Source organism: Odocoileus virginianus, chromosome 26 (genome assembly GCF_023699985.2).
Source record: "Odocoileus virginianus isolate 20LAN1187 ecotype Illinois chromosome 26, Ovbor_1.2, whole genome shotgun sequence".
Lineage (NCBI taxonomy): Eukaryota > Metazoa > Chordata > Mammalia > Artiodactyla > Cervidae > Odocoileus > Odocoileus virginianus.
In genome coordinates, this window is record NC_069699.1 from 47,029,515 (window position 1) to 47,054,218 (window position 24,704).

At 50.9% G+C, this 24,704-nt stretch overlaps 1 protein-coding gene across 6 annotated transcripts in view; it reads right to left on the reverse strand.

Moving 5' to 3' along the window:
- Positions 1–12,498, reverse strand: part of DAG1 (dystroglycan 1) — a 48,924-nt gene extending 36,426 nt beyond the window's left edge. For 2 of the 6 annotated variants that reach the window (XM_020916093.2, XM_020916089.2), the window contains exon 1: positions 12,350–12,498. The gene's annotated coding sequence lies outside the window, so the exon portion shown is untranslated. The other 4 variants (XM_020916091.2, XM_020916087.2, XM_020916090.2 and 1 more) reach the window with 2 other exon arrangements.
- Between the last annotated feature and the right edge of the window lie 12,206 nt (positions 12,499–24,704).

Consider the following 24,704-nt stretch of genomic DNA (forward strand, 5'->3'; position numbering starts at 1 on the left):
ACCTCTTTCTAAAGTCACATTACCTAATTCCCCTCCCATCTCCTCTCGCAGCTTCCCCAATTATCCCCAAAGCCCCCCCGCAACACACACACTCTCATCCAAATCAGCACCAAACCAAAACGGTTCCCCACAGTTAACTCTGCCAACTCCCCGAAACTCCACCGTGAAGGCCCCGCCAGAACCACGACTAAGGTACCGCATCAGGGTCAGGAAAGAGTCCCAGAGGTCACAGACACCGCCGTGTGTACCCGTATGTCAGCCTGGCTTTGAAAATAATCTATCACTGCCTGCCAGCTCTGTAAGGGCCTCTCCCTGAGCTCTCACATCACTCACCTTAAAATATATATACAAAATACAAATGGCCTTAATCCAGTCACCCACAATATCTGACAGTTTTAATACTTCTGTGCTACAGACAACCTAAACGAGCAACCTAGCGAAGGAATGTGGAACATCACTATGTACACCTCTGGGCGTCCTGCTTTCTCCACCCCAGATACAAACCTGAAGTCGAACTGCCAAGGTCAGTGATCCCCCCACAGTGATAAGGAGTCTGCAGTGCCTTCAATAAAAATGGGCTGCTCCCACAGCAGGGTTTCCTTCTCTTTTCCTCATCAGCTCCTCACAGTGGCCTCCTCCATGCAGCCCTGCCCTGACCCAGAGCCACTCCCGGGCTGGGAGAAGTCCTGTGGGCTCTGCTTCCTTTCAGAAGATTTAGTGACCATTTAGAGATTTTCCGCTCCCCTCTGGGGGTTATCGTGTCATTTTCTTCTCTGATAACAGTCAGCAGCTTTATCCTCAATGCCTCTAAAACAAAGGTCAGAGACCAAATGCCTTCACTATCTGGAAATCACCTGGAGCCTTCTCCAGTAGGAACCCACAGGCAGCTCCCTCTGGACAGAGAATCATAAAGCCTGGTGCTTTCACTACCTGGAGGCTGGAACCCAGTTTTTGTCTATAGGATAATTAGCCTCCACTCAGAAATCAGGCAACAGTGCATGTACCCTTATCTTCCTTATACTCAAGCTCCGTTTGTCCCTCAGGGAGTCAAGGAATCCCCAAACACTTCAGGTTTCCAGGGAGGATGCTGACTTTACAGAGTAAGGTTCTGACATTCTGGACTAAATTCATCCTATTAAACAACAAATTTAGGTCTTAAAATTCCTGTTCTAAAGAGTTCCAGCCCTACAGCTCAGCTGGACTGTATGTTCCAGGTACAGAAACTGCTGCTGCCCAACATTCAACCAGGCGCGTCCACTGGCTCCAAGTCTCTTAAAATACATCTGCTGGCTGAAAAATCAGTTTTATAAGTCAGGTAGTCAAGAAGTCATATGGTCACATGGGGAAAACATAAGTACATGTTAAAAATATATATATAAGCATACGTGTAGCCCTTTGAAAACCAAGGACTTTTCAAACCAGGCGTGCAGTGCAGTTGTATATTCAGAGATAGATAAATATTATACCAAAAAAAATAAAAGGAAACCAAGCACTTCTAGTCAATCAATTCATATGACAACCTTGCCAGGCTGAGCTCCTCCTACTGCACTAGTGAGGCTCGAGAAAACGCTGGGCACATCGAAGAATCGCCAAAGGAGCTCCTTACAAATACAAACAACGCTGTCTAGCTACCAAAATCCTTGATCCTCAAACTATTTTTGTCTTTTACTCATCTCGCTGGGGCCAGTCCATCCTGGATCAGCCACCCTAAGAAAGACACCACAGAGCTCAAAGCTCCACAGGTGAGCGAGCAGTCAAGCCAGTGCTGCTTTTTGGGAAGCACAGATGGGAGAATCCCATGGACAGAGGAGCTTGGACACAGAAGTCCACAGTTGCAAAGAGTTAGACATGACTGAAGTGACTTAGCACAATGGGCTCATAGTCTAAGGCTTTGAAAAAATATATATAAGATACTAACTTGGTACACATAAAATATAATCTATTACATATGTAAAATAAAACACAATTTTTAAAAACCCTGAATCAATCACTTAGCCTAAGAAACATGTCCAGCCTTTATTAAATACTGGGCTTCCCTGGTGGCTCAGATGGTAACCAATCCACCTGCAATGCAGGAGACCCAGGCTCGATCCCTGGGTTGGGGAGATCCCCTGGAGAAGGGAAGGGCAACTCACTTTAATATTCTGCCTGGAAAATTTCATAGACAGAGCAGCCTGTTGGGACAGAGTCCAAGGGGCTGCAAAGAGTCAAGATGCAACTGAGCGACTAACACTTTTTTAATTATTATTAAATACTGGACTCTCAAGTTTACACCAGAAAAAGGACAAGTGTAAGAATAACAGGTACCAATTATGGAGAGGTGTAGGACTCACTACCAAAAAGTTTTACTTTCTCTTCAGCAGCCTATGGGGACAAGATTCTCTCCGGATTGTACTGAGGCAGAGGGGACAAGGGAGCTCCGGACCTCTGGCAGATTCCCTTCTCAGGCTCAGGTTTCCACTGCTGAGGGTACTCAGTGTTTTCACTGTCCAGCCTCATCGAACTTGTACCACAGATCTTGCCTGTCTTGCTGAAAAGAAAGGGTCTTGAGTGGGTAGACCTCACTTCTTGGGAGGTCACAACCCAAGAGACCATAGCATGACGAGGCACTATCTGAAAGAACAACTCTCCTTTAGAAAACTCAATATCATTAATAAAAAGAGCTGGCATCTGCAATGTGATCTCAGCACAGCAAGTTTTATTCCTTTATTTGATAAAAACAAGTGCCACTCCCGATCTTAAAATGGAGAAGGAAGCATATCACTCTGCTCAGGTAGCAGGTTAAAATAGGCTAGAAATTTTTTTTTCCTGTAATAAAAGAAAAAAAAAGTAGGAGGAAGGTAAACATCCAGGGCAATGCAAGTACCAGCTGCTCCTTTCACAACACTTCCCAGAAAACAAAGAAACTGTGCATGTTGAAGCATCATAGGAAGAAAGGATTTTTTTTTTTACTATGATCAAGAACAATTTCAAATCCAGGCATTCGTGGTACAGTGGGTAGCTTAGCTGCCTTCCAAGAACAATTCCCAGGACCGTTCCAAACTCAACCTCCCTGGGTTTTAGAGGAGCAAATTTCTCAGTAGTCTCCCAGGCAATCAATATAGACCTCATCTAGAAAAGGCCTTCGCCAGCTCCAGGAAGGCCTGACTGGGCCTTCTCCATCTCCCATTCCACTACCAGCTCACTCAAGTACCCTTCACAGAACCTGTTAAACAACTGCTGATAACAAACCTGGCTCCTTATCTGAAGCCAACACCCTCAAAAGAGAAGCAGCCAGTGACCTCTATCTGTTCACTCTTTAAGTCATTAAGGTCTCCCTTAAATCATTATCTCTTTAATTTTTTTTCAATTTTCCAAGGACACACTGGCCTGGGGTTAGGAGAACTATCTGATGGTTAATGCAGTTTGGTATCAAGAGAAAGCTCCCGTATCCAAAACAAACCTGTTTTTTAAAAGGCTGAGTCTCAGGACTTCCCTGGTGGGCCAGTGGCTTAGACTGCATTCCCAATGCAGGGGGCCTGGGTTCGATCCCTGGCCAGAGAACTAGATCCTGCATGCCACAACTGAGAGTTCTGCATGTCACAGCTAAGATCCAGTGCAGCCAGATAAATTTAAAAAAAAAAAAAAAAATTTAACTCTCTCTGGCTTCCCCATCCCATATTCTGGCATTTTACATCTTCAACAAGTTCTACAGTTGATTAAGGCCAAAATAAGTTTTTCCCCAGCTCTACTGAGATACAACTGAAGGCCAGAATAAATTTGAAAAGCAAGAATCTGAAGTCCAATTTCATTCACAAATAGATTAATCTGATGCTTCCCAGTGGATTCAGAACACAACAAAGGCCTGGGGCAACTCCCCAGCCTCCCGTGACCAAGCAGTCAGTCACCCTTGGGAGCAGCAGGCCTGCCTCTCCAAATATGGCCTGAGATCTGTCACAAGAGTGAGCTCAGCCCTGGAAAGGTGTCCACAAGAATGCTGACCAAGACATGACAAAATCCGAGGGCAGCCCCGAGGGCAATCACAGCACAGGCACCGCGGCTGAGAACACCCCTGAATGGCAGGGCAGCCTGTGAGGACACGACGGCTTGCCGGGCTCGTGGCCCCCTCAGCATCCCGTCGCCACAGCAGACTGAAGAGAGGCCATGGCAGGCCGGACACTTAAGTGGAGGGCTGTATACAGCCCACAATGGGCCCCATTCTCCCTGGAAGCGGATGGCAGGAGGGGAGAGGGGAGGCCGGGACATTCCTTCACCCCCTCACATGGAGGGAAAGGCCACAGGCAGCCCAGGGTAGCAGAGGCCTGCCGAAGAGGACAGCCTGAGCAGCCATTTTCCTTTCGAGCTACACACGCCAGAAAGGACCCCTCCTGAAAAGCCAGAAGAGAGTCCTGAGGTGCCACCAGATTAAGTCATGTGGATTAGGTGGCCTACACAGGTGTCCTCTCTCTGGTCAACAGCATCCAGCCAGAAGGGAAAAAAACACACACACTCAGGCACCCCACGGTCCCCGTCAGCCCAGGGCTCATGCTGCAAGAACAATCAACTTTTCCTGCTGAAGATTTCTTCCCAGTGCCCAGGTATCCAGTGACTTTTTAGACTACTTTTAAAACTGGATAAAGCACATGTTCAGACTGGCAAACACAGCGTGTTAAGTCTATACTATTGACCCTTCTGACAAAATATTGTGATCTTTTCCAGGTAAGCAGAAGCAACAGCTGGGAACAACCCAGAGAAGGAAAGGAGACAGGAATTCTGTTATCTGTGCCTTTAATGAATTCTATTTTTAGATTTTTAATAAAGAGTTTCTAGTCTCCTCCTACCAAATTTCTCTACTCAGGCAAGTCAGTCTTCCCAACATTGCTCAAAAGTCTAAAAATAAAAGACATTTAGTCCAAGATGCTTAACATAACAGGTAGAGCAAAGTTCTCAACACTTCCTCATTTTTCACAAGACCCAGAATGCCCCCCTGTTCAAGGACTACTCATCAGGCTGGTCTCCGCTATTCAAAAATCCAGTAAGGGAGGCTCCCTGAGGTCAGAGCAGATTCAAGGCAAAGACAATCCACCAGCCCAAGCAGAAACAGGCACAGGATATTTATAGCGACAAGAGATGAATGCTTTACGAAAGCATTTCTTGTATAGTAAGGGCCCAGAAAATGGATGGTGTACCACGTGCTGATTAATAGCCAAATAAAAAGAAAATAGTATTTGCAATTCTATCACTGACTTCATCATTTTCCTTGGCAAAAACTGGCTGAAGAATCAACCCAGCCCTGGAGAACAACTAAGCTAATTAAAAGAGGCATTTCTGAAAACCAAGGCAGAACTGGTTCACTTCTGCCACAGACAGCCTTGGGAGCCTCCTTAAGCAATCCTTTATCAACCCCTGGAATCCCTGGGGGAAATGTTCCCAGTACAGTGAGAAGTAAAACAGAGACAACTCTAACATTTGCCAAAACAGGCATCCTTCAATTCCACGAATGTGTTTCAATGCATATACATTAACACCAGCTATTAGAAAGGACTCTGTAGGCAGCGCTTCTTATTTGTGGATTCCCATACTCCATACACAAAAACTCAACATCCACAGAAATGAAGAGCAAATGCCAAAACAGACGAAAATGGGCACTGGCCTCCTTCTCCCTGAGTATGATACATCCTTCCAAAGGCTTCACTCGTCCTTAAGCTTCCCTCAACTGGCACACCCCACTATACTTAGGGTATCCGAGGGCTGTGACTACCTCAGGAAGAATGAATCTGTGGCTACACATACCCCCAGTGGCACAGAATATTGAGTCTTGGCCTCGATGCAGCTCTAAAAATTACACACACATGCAAGTCACAGAAAAGGGACTAGGGAAAATATACACAGTGCTTAAAAAATGACATTCAATACAAACCTGCCTTACTTGATGTTATAAATGGGCTCCTTAAAAACTGTAAGTCACACTGCATTTTTTCCAAAAGTTTTATATTTAATATTGTGGAGGTAAGAAAAAGATTCTTAAAAAAAAAAAAAAAAAAAACTATGTACAAAGGTGTCAACTGCAATATTATCTACTATAACTAAAGTAAGATGAACAACCGTGTAAGAACTGAAGACAGGTTAACCATCAGAAATGATATATTTGTAGAACAATGAATACTATAATGCTGGGAGGGCAAAAGCAAGATTAAAAATTAAATTTTAACTCAGTAAAAATGCTGCCCAAGGGCCATCTCTGGAGGACACCCAGGAATCAGGGGATGCCGGCTGCTTCTAGGGAGGGGAAGCAGGGACTGAGGGGATAGATCGAAGAGAGATTTCTTTCCCCTGTACAAAAATCCTTTAGACCTTTTAGAGATTAACCATGTGTTAGCATTTGCTATTTAAAGAAGGAATAAAGTTGGGGAAGACAAGAGATTTTCCCCTTACTTTTGACTTTTATCTTCCACATTTCTTTTTTTAAATACATGTATTATTTAATACAGCCTTTGCTCCACTACAGTGTTTTAAAATTCCATGATTATTTTGCCAAGTACGTGATTATCCCTCATCCAGCTTTAGCAGCAATCTCCCTTTCCAAGTATCTTTCTTCAGGCTCTAGTGCCAGGCTGCTTTAAAAGCCTTATCTTAAGGGGACTTCCCTGGTGGTCCAGTGCTTAAGACTCCTCACTTTCACTGCAGGGGGACTAGGATCCCACATCCCCTGTAGCAAGGCCAAAAAAAAAAAAGCCTTATCTTCCTAGAGAGCAGAAGCCCTACAGGAAAAGAAGGAACCAATACTGGTGAATGTCCACAACCAAGGCAGCATTACATACACCACAACCACCACCTCCAGAGGAAGTGGGGCGTGCCACTCAACCTGCCCACACCACCAGCCACCCTTTATTGCCAAAGGATGACAACGAAAATGAAATGTCTTCTATAGAGTCAATCCAGGATCAAAAAATTATAAACAGTTTCAAAACATACAAAATTAATTTCAATGTCTAAAATTCAGACAGGGGTATTTTCAAAAATAATTAGCTCAAGAAGGTATAACTGAGAAGCAAAACCTCAACACCATTAAATGCATCACAGGATGTGTAGGTTAAAGACACTGTCATAAAAATGATTTTTTATATTCAGCTGATTATTCCCATTAGGATTCTACTTGTAAAATATAAATTAAGTCAACATACTGCAAAAGTTCATTCAGATTTACTTCACTCCAGCAGAGAACACAGGACAGTTTCATCAACTTAGACATGCTCAGCTCATGATACCGTACCATGGCATGCCATCCATCCTTCCACCCTAGACCCAGAGCAAAGCTAAGAAAATGCTTAGCTCTCTCAAACCCAAGGAATGAGAAAATAGGAAACCCTAGTCACTAGGGCTAAATTAAGCCCTCTGGCTGGTGTAATTTTGTAAACTACTCTAAAATCCTATTTATAGAAATTGCTATCTGAGCAGTATCACTGACTAAATGATCAGAGTGAAGAGTGGTCACAAAAGCGAAGCAGGTTATGCAACTCACAGGAAGACGACTTTAAATTAGTGCCCAAAGGCAAGGGCACACAGAGACCTACTGGGAAATGACCAGATTAACCACTTGCATATACAAAACCACCACCATCTTGTTCCCGGACTGGAGTGTCAACCCGGGAAAAGCAGAGAAAAGACGGGGTCAAGCAACAACACAGTAACACCTGCAGAGGCACAGAAATACTCCTGAACATGGAGGAGGAGAAATCCTTGACCAATACACAGAGCACCTAGAGGCCCACCCTGTCTGCACTCTCACTCTGAGTTCCCTTACGGTTCAATACTCTAGTCCCCCTCTGGGTCCCCTTCCACGTTCACACCAGCATTTCTTAATTCTCTGATACTCCGGAAGCCTCCAGCCTCCAAGCGGCTACCCTCTGCAGTGGCTCAAATCTAAACAACGTACCCCGGGACCTGGAACATTGAATCAAACTTCTCATTGTTGACTTCCTACAACTGGTTAGGGGAAAAAACTCTTACGACAGGACTTCCCTAGTGGTCCAGTGGCCAAGACTCCACTCTCCCAGTGCAGGGGCCTGGGTCTGATCCCTGGTCGGCAAACTAGATCTCACATGCCCCAACTAAGACCTGGCACAGCAAATAAAAATAATAAATAAATAAATCTTAAAAAAATAAAATAAAATAATAAAAAATAAAAATAAAAACAACTCGTAAGACCTCATTCTTACTCTTGCCCACCCGCAAAATGAGTCTACCACCACTTGCCATTCAGCTAGGCTAGTTATGTGCCTCTTATCAAGAAGGTTATTAAAAAAGAAAAAAAGAAAAAAATGACCAACTTAAACAGGAAGCATGGGGTAAAGGCGCTCCAACATCACACCATCATGGGACTCCTTTGGTTTGCCTTGCACAGGTGAAATGTGCAAGTCACTGTCAATTCTTTACCTGAAGTTCAGTCTAAAGCTACATTACACCCACCATGATTCTGAGTATCCAAGAGTATAGATGTTTCCCTCTAGCTACCAAGTGGGTCAACAAGTTGTGCTCTCTTTCATAAGTTTACCTCTTTTTTGCCCTGTTGCTTGCCTGCCACAGAAACTCAAGCCTTCCCAACTTCAGGCAGTCTAGGGGCCCTTCTTTTTAATTTTTGTTGTTGTTGTTGTTAGCCATGCCACACACCTTGTGGGATGTTAATTCCCTGACCAAGGACTGAACCCAGTCCTCTGCAGTGACGCACAGGGTCCTAACCACTGGACCACTAGGGAATTCCCTAGGGGCCCTTCTTTATACGGAGTTTCTCAAGTCCTCATCAGTGCTTGGCTAATGCAGCCTTATATCTTCATCTTTTTACTATCTCCTACCTCTTTCACTCATTGGTAGATCCCTGCTGGTACTAGCAGGTCCCTAACATCTGCTGAACTGGGTCATCTTGAACTTTCTTCATTTCCACTGCCCTGCTGACCCCTGTTCTAGTTCAGAGCCACTATCTCCCCAATGGACCACAGCAGTAACCAACCTGTCTCTAATCCAGCCCAACCTCAAGATTCACATTGGGGACACACTTCTGAAAACCCAGAGTTGACCCCAACACAGTTGTGTTTTAAGATCTCCAAGGTTTCCTGTTCTTCCATAACATCAAACTTCTCCATGTGGCCTTCTCTCTCCCACTCAACCTTCCAGAACATACAGAAAAAGAGCCCAGCCTTCTCCCCCGGCCCCTTTCCTCTGTTCATTTTTCTTCCACACAATTGTGACCTTCTTGCCACCACTCCTCCACCAATCAAACCATTAACCCTTCTCGAAGGTCTAGCTCAAATGTAGGTCCCCCCTAAGGTCTGCCTCTCTGACCTAGTACCCAAGCTCATTGGCTTACTTCAGTACCGTGCCCAGAGCCACCAGCGCAGGGCTCAAGAAGGCTCTGACCAACCCTAGATTTCTGCAAACGGCCCTTCAGAGCATGTTCCTAGAGTTCCATGTGGGATCACTGATCACTTTCTCATATCGTCCCAGCATTCTGCCCACTGCCAAACACCCAGGCTTGGTCTTTGCCAGAGAAGGACCCACCTGAGACCACCATTATTAGTCTGCTACAACACAAACACAGATGGGTATAGCCAAACATCCAACCAGGGTTCAAATCCTAATTCCGCCACTGTGTCACCTTGGGAACATTCCTTCATCTGTGACTCAGTTTGCTAAGCCACTGGAAAGGACTCTCAGAAGCATTCACAATAACGCATGTAGAGCAGAAACTCAGAAGGCCCTTGACTGTGTTGGTGTAGATCCACCACATCACTGATCCAGAGCTCAGGAAAGGCTGGAATGACTGTGAAGTGAAAGGACCGAACATGCTCTCATCTGCCTCAATAAGGATGAAGACATGTCTATTTACTTCAGGGGTTAATATACCAGCCCTGCCCAAGAAAAACTGTGATGCCCCCAGTTCAAATGAGAAATAAGGCTGTTTAAGGTTAACAAAACTAATGCCATGCTTCTCCTTTTGTAAACAACAACCCCAGTCTAAGTGGCCCAAGCATCCCTTCAAATTCCACCATATTCAATGTTCAAGAGATACTATCAAATTTTCAGAAGAGGTGATTTAAAGCCTTGGTCATGTTAAATATTCTGGCCCACACATTCCTGAATTGAGCCTCCTCCCCCATCACAGCTTGGAATTCCCTGTGCTCAAACTTTTCAGCCAGTCTCCTCAACTGGCTCCTTCACCCTCATCTGCCCTCTATAAAGGTTTAACTCAGAGATGGAGGTCCTTTTCCCATCCTCTCCCCACCACTACCTATGTGGCCACCAGCAAGACCCTTCTAAACATAGGTCTGGGCCACACCACTCCACCGAGGAAAACCCTTCCCAGTCTCTGGCACCTTGAATATGAAGTCTGAACTCCTTGGCACAAGAGAAACGCCAGGGGCCCCCACCTCTCAAGCTGGAGGACTCACAGGTGCTATTTTAGACACTCATGTACATATGGTTCCCTGGGTTGGGACCTTGCTGTCCCCCAGCTAATTTCTGCTGGCCCTGCAAGCCTTGGCTCAGGAATTCCCTCTCCTCAGGCTCCTAAGAACCATCTGAGCGGGCAGACACTATCAATCATAGGTTTCCCATCCCCCACTGTCCACCATACTGACTCCCCTAAGGGCAGAACCAGGCTCTTTTATAGGGCTGGCCAAAAAGATTGTTAGGGCTTCTCTGGAAAAGTGTATCGACAAATCTCAATGGACTTTTTGGCCAACCCAATACATGGGTCCCCTGGATCTACCACAGAATCTGGTAAGTTGTGAAGCCAAGTATTTGTTAAATACATGAATGTATTTTGCCAAATCAATTTTTCAGAACAGTGAAGACTGGCTCTCTGCCTCTTTCAACAAAGGTACATAGAAACACAAGCTTTCATGTTCCAACCAGATGTTTGTTGCTCAAATTGCAGTGCTTACATCTCCTTTCAAACAGTATACTGCAGGCCTTCAACAGGCTCATCGAACTCCCTCCCCAAATCTCACTGCTCCAAGAAACGGCTCCTCAATCTCCTTTAAGCATGCAGGCCAGGAGCTCTGATTACTTGGCTCCAAGGCCAGCAAAGTTCAATTCAACTTCTCCATATTCAAACTATGCCTCCCATGTTGAACTCTTCTTTTTATTTTATTTTTTTGAGCTCTTCTTTTAAAAAAAAAAAGGACATTCCAAAATTACCTCTCAACAGCTAAGCATAGAACAACCTGATAAAGTTACAACAACCCATCTACACCAAACTCACAAACACCTGGTAGCACATTCAACTCTTTATCTGAACTGATGTCCTGTAAACACCACCTCCCTGCACAGAAGTCTGGCTTCCAAGCCAGGAATCATGTCTACTCGCTTATTTAGGGAAACAGCAGGCCGGGCTCTTAAGTTAGAACTCTAGGCTATAACCGTGCTATCCCAGGCTGTAGCTCACACCAAGGCCAAACTTCACGGTCACCATTAAAACTCATTCTGAAGTTCACAAGTCGAAGAGCTTCTCAAGTCATAGAGATTAAAATACGCATTTTAAATCAGTAGCTAAATTGTTATGAAATTAACTTGAAATTTACGGCAGAAGACTTCTAAACCCAGAGAGCCATTTCTCCGGAGACATTTTCCCAAATATTCCCGCAGGTGAAGATGGTTTTCCAAACACTAAGTGGAAAGGTGAAAAGGTAGCAGCAGGCTTCCAAAGAAGCCCAAGTGTGTCCGTGTGTGAAGGGGTGACCCCCACGCCTCTGAGCTCAGGCTCTGGCAGTTGCGGCGCCCTTCCCCGCCTTCTGAGGGGGCTCAACGCCCCATCCTCGCGATCTGGCCAAGCTGGGAGGCGCGACCCTCGGTGGAAGCCCGGGAGGCAGTCCGCAGGCCGGCCGCACACGCCCGCTGCCGACGCGCAGGCCCCGCGTTCCCGGGAGCGCGGGCCGGGCTGAGGCCTGGCCCATCGCCGCGGCGCGCAGCCCGGGCCCGGACTATGGACGCCCCCAGCCTGCGCCTGAGGGGCCGAGAGCAAGGGACGGCTCTACCCGGGCCCCGCCGCCGCCTCACCCGCAAGGACGTCCGCGACCGTGTCCCCGCCCCGGGCCAAACAGCGAGCAGCAGCAGGTGTTCCTCGGGAGGCTCCGCCGGAGACAGAGATGGGGGGCCCGAGCTGGCAGACTCGGCGGCAGTGCACGGGCGGCGCACTCACCGAGCGCCGCCGGGCGGGCCGCGGCAGGTGCTCGCTCTTTCCTGCCGCGACACGCTGCCGCCGCCGCTGGTCCCCTGGGACTCGGCGCGAAGCTCCCGCCGCCGCCGCCGCCGCCGCCGCCGCCGAGCCCCAGGAGCGCGAGCACCGCACCGCAGCCTCCGCGCGAGCACGTACCGGGCGGCGAGAGGGCGCGGAGCGCGAGGGCGGGGCGCGCGACCGAAGCCTAGCAACCCCCTGACACGCGAGTGCCGCAGCCAATCCCGCGGCCAGCTCCGCGCGGCGCCGACCGGCAGTCCCCGCGACGCCCGCTTCTGCCTGCGTCGGCCGCCCCGCAGCGCGCCGCACCCGCGCACAGGCCCCGCCCCCGTCCGCGCCGCTCCGCTCATTGGCCCGCCACGCCCCCACTCGAAAGGACACGCCCCCATCCTGGAAATCCCGCCCGCGGCCAGCCCGGTCTGTCCCCGGGACACGCCTCGGCCCGTCCGGGTCGCCCGGAGAGCGCAGGACTGGGGGGTGGGGGAGGGGCTCCCCACCCAACCTCAGGCATTTGGGAGTCTGAGAGACATCCAGCCTACCCGGGTGGTCAGGCTGGATAACTTGGCCCGGCCGCAACTGGCCACCCATAGACTTCCGCCTTCCTGATTTCCCTCAAACTCAGATCAGGTTATTTGTAAGCCAAGAAAACAATCAGGAAGCGTCCTCCAGATTGGAACGATGATGGCCCCGTTGCCCTACTCATATTGATGGGGAAACTGAGGCGAGGGCCGGAAGAACAGGAAGCTGACCCCTCTCCGGGGGGCCTAGCGCCCAGCAGGCGGGCGCGTCCGGGAAGCGCCTCAGGCCTGACCCTCCTCCATCCTCCTCCTCCTGCCCTGAACACCCGGAATCCGATGCCTCCTCAGGAGCCAGAAATAGCTCTGACCCGCTGGCACTGGTCACTCACTCGAGGCCCCACATTCTTTCAGGGAGTTGAGTGAATAAAGGGCTGGGAGTTACTGCTGAGGTCTGTCTCCCTTCAAGGAGAGGGTTCTAAACACTCTCTCACTCTCCCCAGGGCTTACCTAGACCCACTATCTCAAAGGCCCCAGACTCCACAGATAAGGGATGACTGGGGATGCGACCTGAGGTGGGCTCTGTTCCCCAAACCCTGTTCAGGATAGTTCCATCCCCTTCTGGGCCCGGGGCCAGCCTGGAATTCCAGGCCCGCACTCTTGTCAGCAAGTACATTCTGAACACAGAACTGGCTGCTGCCTGCCACGGATTCCTCCCAGAGAAGCCCAACAGCTCTTGGTCTCCCCTGCTGTCTCCCCCTCGATAGGGAGAATAGGAAGAAGCAAATTTCAGAGAGTAAAAAGAATGCCTTGTCTGCAACACACATACCTGCTTGTGATTCTTTATACTTAAATGCAGAGGCTCCAAACTTCATTCACTGGAAATGAACTGGAAAAAGAACTAAAAACCGGGAAAAAGTCCCAAATTCCCTAATCATCCCTTGGATGTTAAGCCTAAAAAATGGATGGCCTCTCAAATCCAGATTTAAAACTCTGCTGCTTCATAAAGGCTAAAAATGCAGGAATTTATTCAGGTTTATAAACAAAATACGTTCTTTCATTCACTCCTTCAGCTTACAGAGTTTCCGTCCCACCCACAAAGACACACCAGACACTGCTTTGCAGCCTGAGATTCTGCTAGGTATTTTAGTGTCTGACTATATAATTACATATATGTGTGTGTGTGTCTGTGTGTTCCCAAAACAAAAGACAGCAGTGAGTACAGGCCTCATCTCTCATAGCATCTACACAAGCTGCTGTGTGTGTGTGTGTGTGTGTGTGTGTGTGTGTGTGTGTTAGTCACTCAGTCATGTCCAACTCTTTGTGACCCCATGGACTGTAGCCCGCCAGGCTCCTCTGTCCATGGGATTTCCCAGGCAAGAATACTGGAGTGGGTTGCCATGCCCTTCTCCAGGGAATCTTCCTGACCCAGGGATCGAACCCGGGTCTCCTGTGTTATAGGCAGATCCTTTACCATCTGAGCCACCAGAGGAGCCCAAAGACTACTAGTTGCTCTTTGGTCCTCACTGACCAGCAATGGACGCTAGAGTAACACTCCTTCTTCATTTTTGGCACTGGTCTTGCTAGATGAGGCACCAGGCTTAATCTGGCCTCTGGAATCCCAGCACCCCATCCATGCCCAAGCTCCCCCAGAGCTCCAACCAAGAGAAGGTCGCTGCCTTGACTAGCTGATGCCAAAAGGTGGGTTAGGCCCTTCCTAGTCCTAGGAGGAAAGGAACAACAGCCAGAGTTTGCCTGAAACCCTTACAGCCAAACCCTTCCAGTCCTTGCTTCTCCAGGTTTGGGGCTCGCTTGGTGATGCTGTGTTCCCAGGCTGGCTCTGATGCTCTTCCCTTCCCCCAGTCCTCCAGCCTTGGCAGATCCTCCCACAAGGCCAGAACAGCTGCGAGCCCTGGGCCTCATTGCTGGCTTTCTTCTTTTTTGCCTGGAGGTGAGGTTCCCCCAACCCCCTATTCCTTCAGGCCCCAAAGGTAGGAGGCCTGGACAGGCAGCCTTTTGGGGCCTAGCCAGCCTCCACTGGAGCCCACCCAGCCCACATGGAGCCCACCCCAGAGTAAAGAGGGAGGCCGACAGCCTTCATGGGCCTTTAGGTTGGGCAGGGGCTGTAAAGTGAAGGCCCTGTTACTTCCTGTAGTCCTGAGAGTTGAAGCCTTTCCCCTCCTGGGGCTCTCACAGCTCACCCTAGGGCTCAGCACAGGGTCCCCAGTGACTCACCCTTGGGAGATTATACTGGAACCCCAGCGGTGCCCAGGCCATCGGAGGTCAGGCCTGGTGTTCACAGCCAGTTGGAAAGCACAGCCAAGAGTGAGGCCCAGGGCACACCCAGGAACAGCTGCCCAAAGACCACACATGGTATGTGCCCAGAGAGAACTGATCAAGAGGTGGAGAATGAGATCCTTCAAGTGTGACAGTCAGCCCTCAACTTGCCTGGCCGTATAGCCTCCTGTGCATCCTCCACCCTCCACTTAGACCCCCAGTCAGAGGCTTCGCGAAGATTATCAGATTAAGTAAGGTTTGTCTTCCGCACTAGATTATGAACCCTTGAGGCCAGTTACGTGCACCTGCCTGATCCCAAGTTGCAATGATCGCCTAACATCACGTATGTAATACTCAACTTCTGTTTGGGAAGGTAGGAATCAGGGAGTGCTGCCTGCCTCTTAGTTGGCAATTATTCCCCAAAAATCTAAGCCTTGTACAAGGCCCACAGCAAATGACCCAGTACTTACTTGGGGCTGATATGATTGAAGCGAGGGCTTTGGTTCTAGCTCAAGGGAAATCCAGCAGACACCTACCTGGACCAAACTTTCTTCTGGTCCTAGGCTTCCAGAGCTTTATTATTTTAGCATATTCCCTAGGAACCAAGGGCCAAGAGCCAGTGCCCGGCCTCAGACTTTTCCAGAGAGGGGGAGGCTGGTACTCCTGATAGTCCCCCAAGGCCCCCATAGAGAAGGGAAGGGGTCAGTGCTGGCCGAGATGAGGGTGGAGGCCTGATAATACAAATGCCGGGCCTGCAGGTCTGTCAGAGGCCTAGCAGAAACAGCCAAATCAGAGCAAGGGAGGGGTCCCTTTTGTCTGGCTTTAACAGAAGGCAGATTGTCCAGCAGCTCTGGCAAAAAGAAAGGGCTGATAAGTTTATCCGGGAGAAACTGCCAGTAGGCGTGTTTGCTGGTCACCACCAGCCTTCCCAGAATACAGTTCTTCCCCTTGTAGGACCCTTTACCACAGCACTTCCACCCGACCCCTTCATACATGTCTGGCCAGGGCCTTCCTCTAGCCAGCCAGGTAGCTGGCCTTCCAAGAACATGCAGTCCTATGGGGACAGGAACTCCTTGGAAAGGATGAGGGTTGGTCGAATGAATAAAAGTCACCTCTTGGGACTTCCCTGGCCGTCCAGTGGTTAAGACTTTGCCTTCCAATGCAGGGAGATACCACATGCCTCCTGGCCCAAAAAACCAAAGCACAAAACAGAAGCAATATTGTAACAAATTCAATAAAGACTTAAGGGAAAAAAAAGTCACCTCTCCCCTGGATGGACACATGTCTGCTGCCCTTTCCCTTAGCCACATTCCACGCCTTTCTGACTCAGGGATAAGATAGTCCCCCAAGGCCAACTCTGGGTGATTATTCTCAAAACGCTGGGCTTGTGGCCTTGAGCACTGGACTAAACACCAGATTAGGTCTTGTCTGGCCGAGGGGCCAGTGGAGGCAAGCAAAGCTGAGGGACCTATTTGTTAATTCTTTTCGGTCACTGACCCACTAGTCCCTAAACCCAGAGCCTTAGGGGAAGTCGCTCACATTCTTTCTTTTTTTTGTTTTGTTTTGCCACACTGAGTGGCTTCTGGGCGGTCAGTTCCCCCACCGGGGATCGAACCTGTGCCACCTGCAGTGGAAGCTCAGAGTCCAAACCACTGAACCGCCAGGGGATTTCCACCATCCGCACTCTTCTTGTTCAGCCAGATTGAAAGTCCCTTCCCCACGCTTAGTCATATGTCCATGTCTGGCTCCGAGCTCAGCCAGAGTTTCTCCAGGACAGAAAGACCTCTTATTCTCAGAGGGGGCCTGTGATCTGGGCTTGAGCGTGTCATCAGCCTGGGCTCCTCTCAGTGGCCTCTCAGTCAAGAGACATTAATAGGCTACCCCTGCACTCATGGCTGATGCATGTGTCCTTAGAACGCTGGAAAGCATTGACCCTCTAGTGGACAGACCCCTTTGCTCTCGGTTGTGTTAACACACACAGGCAGAACCGCTGGGAACCCCACCTGTGGTCTGAGAAATCCCCAGCTTTGCGGGGAAGAATAAGAGGGACTCATCCAAACATCTTGATTTTAGGGGCACTAATATATTAGGGGCACTAATAAACAGTGGGACTTCCCTGGTGGTACAGTGGATAGGATTCCACCTGTCAATTCTGGGGGCACAGGTTTGATCCCCGCTCTGGCAAGAGTCTACATGCCACGGAGCAACAACGCCTGTGAGCCGCAACTACCAAGTCTGGGCTCTAGAGTCCATGAGCCACAACTACTGAAGCCCTTGTGCTCCACAACAAGAGAAGCTGGAGGAGAAGCTTCTCAACAATGAGAAGCCCGCACACTGTGCCCAGTAGCCCCTGCTCGCCTCAGCTAGAGAAAAGTCCACTCACAGCAACAAAGACCCAGCACAACCAAAAAACACATGAGGGCAAAGAGCTCTGGGACTTTCCTCGTGGTTCAGTGGCTAAGGTTCCATGTTCCCAAAGCAAAGGGACCTGGGTTTGATCCCTGGTCAGGGAACTAGATCCCACATGGGGCAACTGAAGATCCTGCATGCCACAGCTGAAACCTGGCACAGTCAAATAAACTCAATAAATATTTTTTTTAAAAAAAGAGAGAGAGAGAATGTTAGCATATGGGCCAAATCTCCAGGTGTGTCCACATGAGGAATAAGCCCCCCGCTGGGACCCAGCGCTAAGTTCTCTGTGCGACCTGAGAGGAGCTACTTGCCTTCTCTGAGCCTGACCCTCATCACCAGGTGCCCCCTATTTGGACTTCAGACCTGCCTGCTCACTGAGCGTGATAAAAGAGCACGTTTTGTGACTGAGTCAGAACCAGTGTGAAACATCCGTCAGTGTATTGTTGACCCGCACATATCTGCTGAGTCTTTTGTGTGCTGGAAACCCAGCAAAGGAGTTTTTGCTCCAGCAAAGAAGGAGCAAACTGCTCTTGTGGAGCCCAGATTCTAGTGTAACAAGCTCTACAGTAAACACAAATGTAGTCATCAGGGGATGAGAGACCCGGGAGGGGCCAGGATCTGCTGTGCAGTACAGCTCATCAGGGACACCCTTTCTTCAAAGGCAGAAGCCACAGGAGGTGAAGGAGGGAGTCCTGGGGATTTCTAAGGAAAGGCCACCGAGGTGAAGGCAGAGGAGAAAGTGGCCAGACTGGTCTGGAGAAACCAGGCGGTCACCATGGCCTGACCAGCGAACGGAACACAGAACAAGGGAGACTGGGGGTTGGGGGAGGGGGCAGGGCAGGCGCTGAAGCTGGATTGAACCAGGCTAGGCTTTGAAACAAGTATAGGATCCCAGAAGCCAGGGGCAGGGAAGCCGGAGGTGGGAGTGAGGAGGAGGGGAGTGGAGACTGTGCCCTCAGGCCTCCTGGAAGGAATGCAGTGGGGCCAGGAATGAGGGGGCAGCAGCTTGGCCCCAGCCCTGGAGCACGTCCTTCCCCTACCTGGAGAAGGAGGTAGGTGAGCCAGCAGGGATGGGGCAGAGATGGGGGTCCCTCGGGGGAGGGGCACCAGGCGCCAGGGAAGTCAAGTCAGAACAAGTGTTTAGAAAACAAATTTCTCTCCCTGCCTCCACCTTCCACTGGAATGCAGCGAGGCCAGAGGGGCAGCAGCATCCTCTCCTTCCAGCCCCAGAGAAGGAAGGATGGCTCACTGCTCAGGGCCCGTAACCTTCAAAGGTCCCACCCTGCAGCTGCCTCTTGGCCAGAATGGACGGAGGTCCTGGCTGGGGTCACCCGGGAATGGGCAGGAGGGGATCTGTATTCATCAGATGGGTTCAGTCGACTGAACCCGAAAGGGGACCCCAGGAACCAGGAAGGCCTGGAAGGGGATGGACTGGCGACTGGACACAGGATGGGCCCTTGAGGTAAGAGAGTCCCCAGCTTGAAGCCAGGGCGCTGGACCTCTGGCTGTGGGCACGGCTGACTGTAAGCATGGCGGCGACTCTTTGTAGGGGCCCTGACAGGCCCTAAGAGCCCTACGGAGACCCACTGGTGATCCCTGGAGAATTTTTACAAAAAAGGTAAAAAGAAACATTTCCTCCCCATCCCATCTCTGTGTCCCTAAGCATCTGAGGGAACGTGGCAGCTGGAAAAACACAACAGCGGGGACCTCAGGTGGAGACACGGCTGCTCCCAAAGGGGAGAGTCTGGACCTCACAGCAGCGCCAAGCAGCTGCTCCTCTCAGGCTGCGGAGCCCCAGGACAGAACACTGAACTTAACTGACCCCCTACCTGCCCGCTGCCTGAAACTCCCATGTACCCATCCCGCTACCAGGACCCTCAGCAATTGGTTCAGCGGCAGTGGTGGTCCTGAGACCCCAGGGTTGAGGTGGGCAGACAGGTGGGAACGCACAGGCCTCTTTCCTGCACCTACAACTGCTGGGACCAGCCTCACTCCCCATGAGTCCCCTCCATTTCCAATCCACAGGAGGCAGTTCCTGGCCTGGGGGGTGGACACCAGGCCTACTTGCTCAACCTCCTTAGAGCGGAGGCCCCGAGGGCTGGGTGCACACAGCCAGGGGGCCCTGGCACCTGCCTCTGATTGACTGGGCCCTTGGGCAAACCCCTTCGCTCCATGACCCAGTGGGCCGGAGCTTTCTGAAAGGCGCTGGTCGTGGTTGTTTGCTTTCCTTTCTAGAAGAAGGGCCAAGGCACAGGTGCAGATAAGGAGCTGAGGAGTCGGGGAGAAGGGGGGAAAAAACAGGGTGTAGGGAGGGGGAGGGTTCTAGCAGGTTCCTGAGGGAGCCAGTGCAGCCCAAGAGAATGGCTTGGGCGGTGGGTGGTGGGGAACCCCTGGAACGAGGAGATCCCTTGGCCATGATCCCCTACCCCCAAGCTCACCCCAGCCTTTCCAGTTGCCTCTGCAAGCCTGGAGCCAGGCTGGCCCCATGGGCAGCAGATGCTGTGCCCCCCTCCCCGGGCCCTCCCACCCCTCACTGGCTCTCAACCTCCGTTCCCACAGCCCAGCAGCCAGGAGGCTTCTTCACCTGCTGCTGCCCGGCTTCCCTCCCCCTTCCGGGCCAGCAGCTGTTCCCTGACAGCTGGATCAGAGCAGGACACTGCCTCCCGCTGAACCGCCACGACGTCCTTCTCCCCTGCCCGGTGGCCCTGCTGGCCCACCCACCGCCCTGTGGTTCAGATGTCCTTGACCTCAAATTCTGAGGACTCGTCACAGCTGTGGGCTGCCTGCTGCTGCTCCCAGGCTCCTCCAGGGACAAGGTCCCCTTGCCTCCTTGTCAGCCCGACGGTGCGGTGCCAGCCCCTACCCTTCACATCCCCCAGTCTTCTTGGGCCTCGGTCTCCCGAGCACCTTTTCCCATAAAACCACTGGAGGGACTTCCCTGGTGGTCCAGTGGCTAAGACTTCGCTCTCCCAATGCAGGGGACCTGGGTTCGATCCTTGGTCAGGGAACTGAATCCCACATGCCACAGCTAAGAGTTCACATGGCGCAAATAAAATCAACGTGCTGCAACTAAGACCTGGAGCAGCTACATTAAAAATAAAAATAGACAAATAATTTTTAAAATCTACTGTGGCCTGCCAGGAGGGGGCACTGTGGGGCCGGGTCCACTGCTAACTCAGCCTTTGAGCAGCTGCTGCTGCTGCTAAGTCGCTTCAGCCGTGTCCGACTCTGTGCGACCCCATAGACGGCAGCCCACCGCGCTCCCCCGTCCCTGGGATTCTCCAGGCAAGAACACTGGAGTGGGTTGCCATTTCCTTCTCCAATGTATGAAAGTGAAAAGTGAAAGTGAAGTCGCTGAGTCATGTCTGACTCAGGGACCCCATGGACTGCAGCCTACCAGGCTCCTCCGTCCATGGGGTTTTCCAGGCAAGAGTACTGGCGTGGGGTGCCATTGCCTTCTCTGCTTTGAGCTGCAGCAGCCAAAGTTAACAGGCATCTACCTGTGATCCTGCCCTGCTCAATCCTCTGTCCCTGACTTCCCACTGCTGCTGGGAACAGGGCAGGCTGACAAGGGTCTCTCACTCACCCTGGCCTGCCCAGCTCGGCCCCCAGCGTCCACTTCTCTCAACAACCACCCTCCCATCTTTACTCCAGCTTTTCTTTGCACCAGACCCCAGAAACATGGAACCTCTTAAAGTTCCTACAAACACCACGAAGCATCTGCCAGCTCCCTCAAGCCTTTCAAGCCTTCCCATGTGTGACACTTCTGCCTGCAGCATTCTTTGGCCACTTGGCCAACCTCGTTCCTGTTTATCCCCTGTCTCAGTTTCCGGCCTGGGCAGGCTCTCCCCGCTCTGGAACCTCATCTACCCACCGTATTATTAGGTCTCCCTTAGAGTTCATCCCTGGGACAGACAGAGGGCCTGTGTCCAGCTATGTGCTTCATCCTGGGAACCTGTAGGACTGGAGACAGGGCCTGGCATTTAGAAGGTACCCAGTAAAATTGGAATGAGTGAATGAACTTTTGGTTGAAAGTGAGGCCTCTTAGAACCTTAAAACTGTGCTGGAGACCTGGAGCCTTCTGGAGAGGACCCACCCCCCCCCCCCCCCCCCAGGGAATCCAGTTGGCATTTTGGAGCCCAAATCTTACAAACCAACATATCTTCAGAGACTTCTAGCCTCCTACAGAGTAAATTTGCACTCCATTCTACACCACCCTGGGCTATAGGGACCTGCCCCAGAGTGGTAAAGATGCCCTAGTCTTGCAACTTCCCTGGTGGTCCAGTGGCTAAGATTCTGCATTCCCAGTGCAGGGGGCTCAGGTTCAATGCCTGGTCAGGAAACTAGATTTCACATGTGGCAACTAAAGATCCTGTACGCCACAGCTAAGACCCAGCACAGGCCAAAAAAAAAGAAAGATTCGCCAGTCTCATCACTTTCCCTCAACTCACTGCAGAATGCCACCTGCCTGGGCCCCTCTTCCTCCACCTACCCAAGTCCTGCCTACTCCAGAGAAGAACAGCATCCACAAGCCTTCTCAGCACCTGACTCCCTATGTTTCCTGGAGACCTCAGGCTTCTGGAGGATAAACATATCCCTTGATAATAACAGCTGCCATCGCTGATCTCTGTCCTGTCCTCTTGTCTGGACAGGCAACAATCTCTCTTGGCCTCCCAACAATGCTCTGCAGCGGCTGTTATTATTGGCCCCATGTTACAGATGAGGAAACTGAGGCCCAAGGGTAAAGTTACCAGAAGTCACACAGCCAGTAAATAGCCAAGCTGCGGATCTGTTTATGGTCATAGCCTTCACTGTGCCTAGTCCAGAATCAGGAACTCCACCGACGCTTGCTGAATGAGTTCATTGTTGTTCAGTCGCTCAGTTGTTTCCAACTCTTTGCGACCCCATGGACTGCAGCACGCCAGGCTCCCCTTATGAGTGAACAGATGGATACAGCTGCGTCGAAACTTCAACTCCGAAGACCTAGCCACCTCTGGAGCCCCAGACACAGAGGTCTTGAACCATGAGAGGGCTTTCCAGACTTGAAAGAACAGGGCTGGGTCTTTGTCTCCTTCCCCCATTGTTTGCACAGCGACACCTTGGTGTGGGGTCTTGACCCTGTTGAGTTGTGGGAGTGATCAGGGACCAGGGAGGGCAGGGAGAAATCAGTGAGGAAAAGGCAAAGGACTCTAGGTTCAGCCAGCCCCTTTCAAAGGGCGAAAAGAGGGGCTTGCCTGGCAATCCAGTGATTAAGACTTTGCCTTCCAAAGCAGGGATGCAGGTTCGATCCCTGATCGGGGAATTAAGATCCCACATACTTCTTGCATGGCCAAAAAAAAGGAAAAAAAATATCCTCAAGTCCTTTACTGTGTTCCCAGACAATGCAAGAAGGTCAAAGGCAGAGAACTTCAAGTCACAGCCAGGACAACAGAGAAGCGCGTGTTGCAACTTCCCTGGGAAAGCTGCAAGGAGGCGGGCAGCAGGCAGCCTAGCCCGGGCTAGGAGCGCACCTGGAGGAGAAGTCACCGAAGCTGGGTCTTTCCTGCTGGATTGGGGAATTCCCAGGAGGGCTTCTGCCGCAGCAGAGCCTGGCAGCAGGCCTGGCCACGTGGACAAGAATAGGGTAGAGGTGACCACCTGAGCAGGCCCTGACTAGGCATCCTTGACTCTGCTGAAACTTGCCAGACTCCAAACAGAAGGGTCTGGGATGGGATGGAGGATGGGGGCTGAGACGGAGGAGCTCAGGGAAGGAGGGTGGAGAACTGACCAGACAAACCATTTGGGCAGCCTCCTGCCGGCCCCGCATTGCCCAGCACTAGAGTCATCTCGTTCCAGATTCCTTTCCTAATGGGATAAAATGTACCACCGGTGAGGCCAGAGTGGGGGCCTGGTGGGGCCCATTGACTTCAGTGTCAGGAGAGCGGGTCCCAGGAAAGCCAGGGAAACACGGGCAAGCATTCCCTGGCTCCCTGTCCCCAGCAGCTGCAGGAAGCTGCTCCAAGCGCCCAGCTGTACCCAGCAGCCCCCAAGGACCAGAGAAAGTCTTATTTCCTGCCACCCCCTCCTACCATTGGACACAGGCTCCCCGGATGAGAGCAGCTGTGTCCTCCACAGGCCCCAAGGGAGCTGGGGCTGGGGCTGCCAACCTTTAGGAAGAAAGCGTAGAACCTGTGTGCACACCAACTCTGGGAAGTGGAGACCATGGATTTCATTCCCTGTGGTGGAGTCCCCAGCCTGCCTTACCTCCATAATCGGAAAAAGCTATTGACACTTTTCCCCAAATACTCCGTAAACACACAATCTTGCCTCTGACTTAAAAAGATCCAGACTTCCCTGGTGCTCCAGCGAAGTGGTGGTCTGCCTGCCAATGCAGGGGACACGGGTTGGACCCGGTCCAGGAAGACCCCCAAGTACCGCAGGACACCTGAGCCTGTGTGCCACAACTACTGAGCCCCTGTCCTAGAGCCCACGCTTTGCAATAGGAGAAGCCACCGCAGTGAGAAGCAACGAAGAGTCGCCCTGCCACTAGAGAAAGCCCTGCCGCGGCTACCAAGACCCGGTACGGCCGAAAATAAATAAAATAATTTAGGAAAATACAGAAGGCCCTGAACATCCTACAGTGCTTGCAGGCCCTCCAGGCTAGAAAGCCCTGCTGCAGTGTGCTTAAGGTCAGGGAAATGCCAGCCTGGTTCTGCCCCAAGTGGCCGAGCCGTGGGCCAGGTCCTCGCCATCTTAACTTGCACTGCCCTCTAGAGCCTGAGAGGTTGGACCAGGGAGACTCAAGGGGCCCGTCTGCCATGCCACCTCTTAGAAGCAACTTCAAATTATCTTATTGGAGATACAGTAAAGCAGCAGTCCCCAAAGTTTTGGGCACCAGGGACTGATTTCATGGAAGACAGTTTTTCCACGGACTGGGGGTGGTGGGGATGGTTTGGGGACGATTCAGGCACATTACATTTATTGTGCACTTTCTTTTTGGTTTTTTTGCACTTTGTTTCTTAGCTAATGTTGCCGCTGGTCTGACAGAAGGTACCAGTCCTCAGCCCAGAGGTTGGGGGCACCTGGTGTAAAAGAAAGGGCAGCTTCAAACTCAGCTGAGAAGCTTGTGCTGCACTCACCAGGTCTGGACTGGTACACGTACATCCCAACAGGATCTGCTGCCCGCCCGCCTTCCAGATGGGTCTGGCCACCAACCTGTGGGCCTCTGAGAATTCCAGAAGCTCTAAATGCTCATTTACACACACACACCCATCAACGCACCTCGTGGGCTTTTGTTTTATTCCTTTCAT